Source organism: Miscanthus floridulus, chromosome 10 (genome assembly GCF_019320115.1).
Source record: "Miscanthus floridulus cultivar M001 chromosome 10, ASM1932011v1, whole genome shotgun sequence".
In the NCBI taxonomy this organism is placed as follows: Eukaryota; Viridiplantae; Streptophyta; class Magnoliopsida; order Poales; family Poaceae; genus Miscanthus; species Miscanthus floridulus.
Genome location: NC_089589.1, coordinates 96,506,266 through 96,513,957, shown reverse-complemented (window position 1 = coordinate 96,513,957; position 7,692 = coordinate 96,506,266). Strand labels below are relative to the sequence as shown.

Below are 7,692 nucleotides of genomic sequence, written 5' to 3'. Positions count from 1 at the left end.
GATACAAAACTAACATTAGGAGCGAATATCTTCTGCTTCCATTCACGAGCACTAACTGGGATCCTATCCCTTACAATGAACCCACATTGATTGACATATGTCTGAGCATGTGGTCCCAATGGTTTGCCGGTGTCGGTGTCGAATTCTGATATTATGAAACGGCCCTCTAATGGCTTTTTGGCCCTCGGACTTTCCTACTCTTACCGGTGGTTGATGTAGATCCAGAGACCGGCTACATGAGTAGAAACACAACGATTAACAACAAATATATGTACGCATGCATCTATAAGAGATGATAGATAATAGAATATACCTCGCCAGTATTTTCTTGCGCCATAATTTGTTGATCTTCAACCACTAGGATATTCAGGATATCCTCATAATCAGCAAAGTACTGACTCGTGTCATCTACATCTGCATTGGTGCCGGCGTTGATAATATCCGCCATTATGTCATCATTCAAGTTATCATCCGGAGCAACCATTTATATCTTCAAGATAACACATAGATAGAATTACTATGGCACATAACATAAGTACATGTGATAACACATATAGAATTTCTAAATCCAATTAAATATAATAACACATAATATTTCATAAGGATAAACAATAATAAGGTATAGGTTTTGGAATCGAATCAAAAACACTTTCGATCCAAAAATATGGAAATAAGTACATGTATGTATACACATAGAATGATACAATTTTCTCTCTCTCAACACATAGAATAAGTGCATATGTATATATCTCTAGATATGCATGTGATAACACATAGAATGTCTCTCTAGATACAATTTTCTCTCTCTCTCAACACATAGAAATAATTAAGTACATATATATATACACATAGAAATAATTAAGTACATATATGTATACATATAGAATCTCTAGATAGAATTAATTACTAAATCTAATTAAACCTAACATATATACATAGATAGAATTACTAAATCAAAATTAAATCTAACACATATATAGAGAGAGATAGAATAATAATTACTAAATATATCAAAAACTATAATAAAAACTATCTAAATAAAGTACTAATTAAATTTTAATACATTTAAATCTAATTAACATATATAAAAAACTATGTAAAAAACTAAGAATAAACTACTAATTAAATTTTAATACATTTTAATCTAACATATATATCAAACACTACCTAAAAAACTATCTAAAAAACTATCTAAAAAAAATATGGCCGAGCGCTATAGCTAGCAGGCTAGGGGCGGATGGCCATGGCGGGCGTGCTAGCCGGCCATGGGGCCGAGCTGAGCCGCGCGAGGACGACGTACGGCAGAGACGATCTCGACGGCCGCCGGGCGGGGCTCGACGACGAGGCCGGGCGGGGGTAGATGACAACGGCAGCGCGGCAGAGCTCGACGCGGCCAGGCGCGGCAGAGACGAGATCGATGTTGTAGATCGAAAAGTAGAAGATGAACAGAGGAACCGTTTGATATATATAGGCCGGGACCCTTTAGTCCCGGCTAGTAACACCAACCGAGACTAAAGGTCTAACCCTTTAGTCCCGGCTCGGCTTACCAGCCGGGACTAAAGGATCTTTAGTCCCTGTTGGTATTACCAGCCGGGACTAAAGGTATTTTTGGACGGGCAAGTCCGCCGACCCTTTAGTCCCGGTTCTTGGCCTGGGCCGGGACTGAAGGCCTGAAAATTTTGGCAGCCCGCCAAAGTAATTGAAAATGCCTGGGATTTTGATTTTGTTCTCCTTGTTTAATACTAATTAATTCTATAGCAACTTCAATACTTTGTAATATTTATTTTAAAAAATACTATAGATTAAATAATTATTTATTGTAAATAGGAAAATTTTGTAACCTAAAGTTTTTAATTTCTTTTATGAATATAGAATATAAATGTTACTAATACTAAGTATTTTGTTAATGCAAAAATATATTTGTAACTTAAAATTAATAAAACTAATATTATTTGATAGGAAATTTATTATCACATTATTGTAACGTCAATGTTTCAAATTTTTCTCGGTTTTTTTGACCAAAATGACAGGAAATTTTTGTTGAACCTATAAAAATAAAGAAAATGTAGTATTTTTGTTCTACAACTTTTTTAAATGAAAAATAGCCTATATAAGGATTGTATATCTTGATGATTTGAACAAACTTAATATTCAAAACTTTTCAATTTGAGACAATCTAGGGTTCCGAAAACTAGTTTGTAGGCGTCGAAATTTAAAAATCACAAATCTGACTCATCTAAACTTTCTCAAATGGAAAGTTGACCAAAACAACAATTGTATATCTTGATGAGCTGAACAAACTTGGTATTCAAAACTTTTCAATTTGAGACAATCTAGGGTTCCGAAAACTAGTTTGTAGGCGTCGAAATTTAAAAATCATAAATTTGAACCGTCCAAACTATCTCAAATGGAAAGTTGACCATATCAACAATTGTAGATCTTGATGATTTTAACAAACTTGGTATTCAAAACTTTTCAATTTGAAGTCATTTAGAGTCCATAATACTAGAGTCAAAGTGTTATTTTTTCATTTGACCAAATTTGACTTGGTCAAACTTGCTCAAATGAGACACTAAATGACCTCAGATGAAAAATCTCTGAATACCAAGTTTGATCATCTTAGCAAGATCTACAATTGTTACATAGCTAATTTTCCCATTTGAGAAAGGTTTATCAAACACTAGTCACAAATTCTTGAATCTCATATAGACATTCTAAAACTATGTCACACACTCGTGAAAATTTGAACTACATTTTGTTCAAACTTTCTCAAATGAAAAAATGGCCTATATAAGGATTGTATATCTTGATGAGATGAACAAACTTGGTATTCAAAACTTTTCAATTTGAGATAATCTAGGGTTCCGAAAACTAGTTTGTAGGCGTTGAAATTTAAAAATCACAAATTTGAAACATCCAAACTATCTCAATTGGAAAGTTGACCAAAACAACAATTGTAGATCTTGATGATTTTAACAAACTTGGTATTCAAAACTTTTCAATTTGAAGTCATTTAGAGTCCATAATATAAGAGTCAAAGTGTTGTTTTTCATTTGACCAAATTTGACTTGGTCAAACTTGTTCAAATGAGACACTAAATGACCTCAGATGAAAAATCTCTGAATACCAAGTTTGATCATCTTAGCAAGATCTACAATTGTTACGTAGCTCATTTTCCCATTTGAGAAAGTTTTATCAAACACTAGTTACAAATTCTTAAATCTCATATAGACTTTCTAAAATTATGTCACACACTTGTGAAATTAGAACTATATTTTATTCAAACTTTCTCAAATGAAAAAAATGGCCTATATATGGATTGTAGATCTTGATGAGCTTAACAAACTTGGTAGTCAAAACTTTTCAATTTGAGACAATCTAGGGTTCCGAAAACTAGTTTGTAGGCGTCGAAATTTAAAAATCACAAATTTGAACCGTCCAAACTATCTCAAATGGAAAGTTGACCATATCAACAATTGTAGATCTTGATGATTTTAACAAACTTGGTATTCAAAACTTTTCAATTTGAAGTCATTTAGAGTCCATAATACTAGAGTCAAAGTGTTGTTTTTTCATTTGACCAAATTTGACTTGGTCAAACTTGCTCAAATGAGACACTAAATGACCTCAGATGAAAAATCTCTGAATACCAAGTTTGATCATCTTAGCAAGATCTACAATTGTTACATAGCTAATTTTCCCATTTGAGAAAGGTTTATCAAACACTAGTCACAAATTCTTGAATCTCATATAGACTTTGTAAAACTATGTCACACACTCGTGAAAATTTGAACTACATTTTATTCAAACTTTCTCAAATAAAAAAATGGCCTATATAAGGATTGTATATCTTGATGAGATGAACAAACTTGGTATTCAAAACTTTTCAATTTGAGACAATCTAGGGTTCCAAAAACTAGTTTGTAGGCGTTGAAATTTAAAAATCACAAATTTGAACCATCCAAACTATCTCAAATGGAAAGTTGACCAAAACAACAATTGTAGATCTTGATGATTTTAACAAACTTGGTATTCAAAACTTTTCAATTTGAAGTCATTTAGAGTCCATAATACAAGAGTCAAAGTGTTGTTTTTTCATTTGACCAAATTTGACTTGGTCAAACTTGTTCAAATGAGACACTAAATGACCTCAGATGAAAAATCTCTGAATACCAAGTTTGATCATCTTAGCAAGATCTACAATTGTTACGTAGCTCATTTTCCCATTTGAGAAAGTTTTATCAAACACTAGTCACAAATTCTTGAATCTCATATAGACTTTCTAAAATTATGTCACACACTTGTGAAATTAGAACTATATTTTATTCAAACTTTCTCAAATGAAAAAATGGCCTATATATGGATTGTAGATCTTGATGAGCTTAACAAACTTGGTATTCAAAACTTTTCAATTTGAGACAATCTAGGGTTCCGAAAACTAGTTTGTAGGCGTTGAAATTTAATAATCACAAATTTGAACTGTCCAAACTATCTCAAATGGAAAGTTGACCACAACAACAATTGTAGATCTTGATGATTTTAACAAACTTGGTATTCAAAAGTTTTCAATTTGAAGTCATTTAGAGTTGATAATACTAGAGTCAAAGTGTTATTTTTTTATTTGACGAAATTTGACTTGGTCAAACTTGCTCAAATGAGACACTAAATGACCTCAGATGAAAAATATCTGAATACCAAGTTTGATCATCTCAGCAAGATCTACAATTGTTACATAGCTCAGTTTCCCATTTGAGAAAGTTTTATCAAATACTAGTCATAAATTCTTGAATCTCATATAGATTTTCTAAAACTATGTCACAACAGTGCATCGTTGTATCATGCGGGCACAATAGTGAATTTCTTCTTAACGTATGACCCTTGGTTATGATCTTGTCATAACCATGGAGTATCTTCATCATTTAACATGATGCTTGGATCTTTCTTCACTATGAAGGGTGGAATTCAGACATTTCTTTCATAATCTTCTGACATGTCTGACTTGTCTTCAATTCCCACTATATTTATTTTCCCAGAAAGAACTATGTGGTGCTTTGGCTCATTGATCATTGAGTTGATGTCTTTATTTTTTCCTCTCTTTGATTTTGTAGACATGTCTTTCACATAGAACATCTGACTCACATCGGCAGCAAGGACGAATGGTTCGTCTTTGTACCCAATATTGTTGAGGTCCACTGTTGTCATTCCATACTCTTTGTCGACTATTACCCCTCCTCTGGTCAGCTTCACCCATTGGCACCAGAATAAAGGGACTTTAAAATTAGGTGCGTAGTCTAGTTCCCATATATCTTCTATGCGGCCATAATATGTTTGTATACTCCCATTTGGATCTGTGCCATCTATGCGAACACCACTATTTTGATTGGTGCTCCTTTTATCTTGGGAAACTGTGTAAAATGTGTTCCCATTTATCTCGTACTCTTGGTACGTGAGGATATGCCATGATGGTTGCCTAGCCAACAAATACAGTTGCTCATCAATATTGTCATCGCCTTGACATTCTTTTCGCAACCAACCACTAAAACTTTCCATGTGCTGACGCCTAATCTAAGCTTCAGTCTTCCTTGGAAACTTGGATCATAAGAACTCCTTATGTATCTCGATGTACGGATGCACCAATGACGAGTTCTGAAGAACTGTGTAGTGTGCTTTATTGAAATAATCGACTTCCATGCCAATATATGTTTTCTTCCCTAAAGTTCCTTTACCACTGAGTCTCCCCTCGTGTCGTGATTCGGGAACGCCAATCGGGGTAAGGTTAGGAATAAAGTCAACACAAAACTCAATGACCTCCTCTGTTCCATAGCCCTGGGCAATGCTTCCTTCAGGCTTAGAACAGACTTTCACATATTTCTTCAAGACTCCCATAAACCTCTCGAAGGGGAACATGTTATGTAAGAACATAGGTCCAAGAATACTAATCTCCTTCACCAAATGAACTAGGAGGTGTGTCATGATATTAAAGAAGGATGTAGGGAACACCAACTCAAAGCTAACAAGACATTGAACCACATCATTCTGTAGAGTAGCTAGTTCCACTGGATTGATTGCCTTCTGAGAAATTGCATTGAGGAATGCACATAGCTTCACAGTGGCTAGACGTACATGTGGAGGTAGAATTCCTCTTAAAGCAATTGGAAGCAATTGCGTCATAAGCACGTGGCAGTCGTGGGACTTTAAGTTTTGGAATTTCTTCTCTGGCACATTTATTATATCCTTTATATTGGAGGAGAATCCCGATGGGACCTTGATGCTGCTTAGACATTCGAACATGCTGTCCCTCTCTTCTTTGCTAAGCGTGTAGCTAGCAGGACTTAAGTAATGACGTCCATCATCTATCTTCTCTAGATGAAGGTTGTCTCGTTCTTTCATGCCCTGCAAGTCCTGGCGTGCTTCAAGTGAATCCTTTGGCTTCCCGTACACACCCATGAATCCTAACAGGTTCACACAAAGATTCTTTGTCAGGTGCATCACGTCGATTGCGTTGCGGACCTCTAGGACTTGCCAATATGGTAGCTCCCAAAAGATGGACTTCTTCTTCCACATGGGTGCGTGTCCCTTAGCATCTTTGGGAACAGATTCACTGCCTTGTCCCTTTCTAAATACTACTTTCACATCCTTGACCATTGCGAGTACATCTTTCCCAGTTCGGTTATGAGGCTTCTTCCGGTGGTCTGCCTTACCTTTAAAATGCTTACCTTTCTTTCTTACTTGGTGATTCAAAGGAAGGAATCGACGATGGCCAAGGTACACGACCTTTCGACATCTTTTCAAATATATACTGTCAAGGTCATCAAAATAATGTGTGCAAGCATTATATCCTTTGTTTGTCTGACCTGAAAGATTACTTAAAGCAGGCCAATCATTGATTGTTACGAACAACATTGCTCGTAGGTCAAAGTGTTCTTGTTTGTAGTCATCCCAGACACGTACACCTGGTTTGTTCCATAAAACTAGAAGTTCTTCAACTAATGGCTTTAGATAGACATCAATGTCGTTGCCAGGTTGCCACGGACCTTGGATGAGGATCGGCATCATAATGAACTACCGCTTCATGCATAACCATGGAGGAAGGTTGTAGATACATAGAGTAACTGGCCAAGTGCTATGACTAGTGCTCTGCTCCCCAAAATGATTCATACCATCTATACTTAAGGCAAACCTTATGTTTCTGGCCTCATTTGCAAACTCTGGAAATTCCCTGTCTATCGCTCTCCACTGGGACGCATCTGCTGGGTGTCTCAGCATATTGTCTACCTTACGGTCTTCTTTATGCCACCGCAACAACTTTGCATGGTCTTTATTTCTGAACAAACGTTTTAAGCATGGTATTATAGGAGCATACCACATAACCTTGGCAGGGATTTTCTTTCTAGGATGTTGTTCACCCTCGACGTCACCAGGATCATCGCGCCTGATCTTATACCGCGCTGCTTTACGTACCGAGCATTCATCCAAATTCTCGTATTCATTGCCATGGTAGAGGATGCAGTCATTAGGACATGCATGTATCTTCTGGATTTTTAATCCCAAAGGGCAGATAACCTTTTTTGCTTCGTACGTAGTGGTGGGCAATTCATTTGGCTTCGGAAGCATCTTCTTTATGAGGTTCAATAAATTCCCAAATGCCTTGTCGGATACACCATTCTTTGCATTCCACTGTAGCAATTCCAG

General features: G+C 35.9%; 1 pseudogene; it reads right to left on the bottom strand.

Moving 5' to 3' along the window:
* Positions 1–5,392: 5,392 nt before the first annotated feature.
* LOC136489091 (uncharacterized) lies at positions 5,393–7,368 on the bottom strand (annotated as a pseudogene).
* Positions 7,369–7,692: the final 324 nt, after the last annotated feature.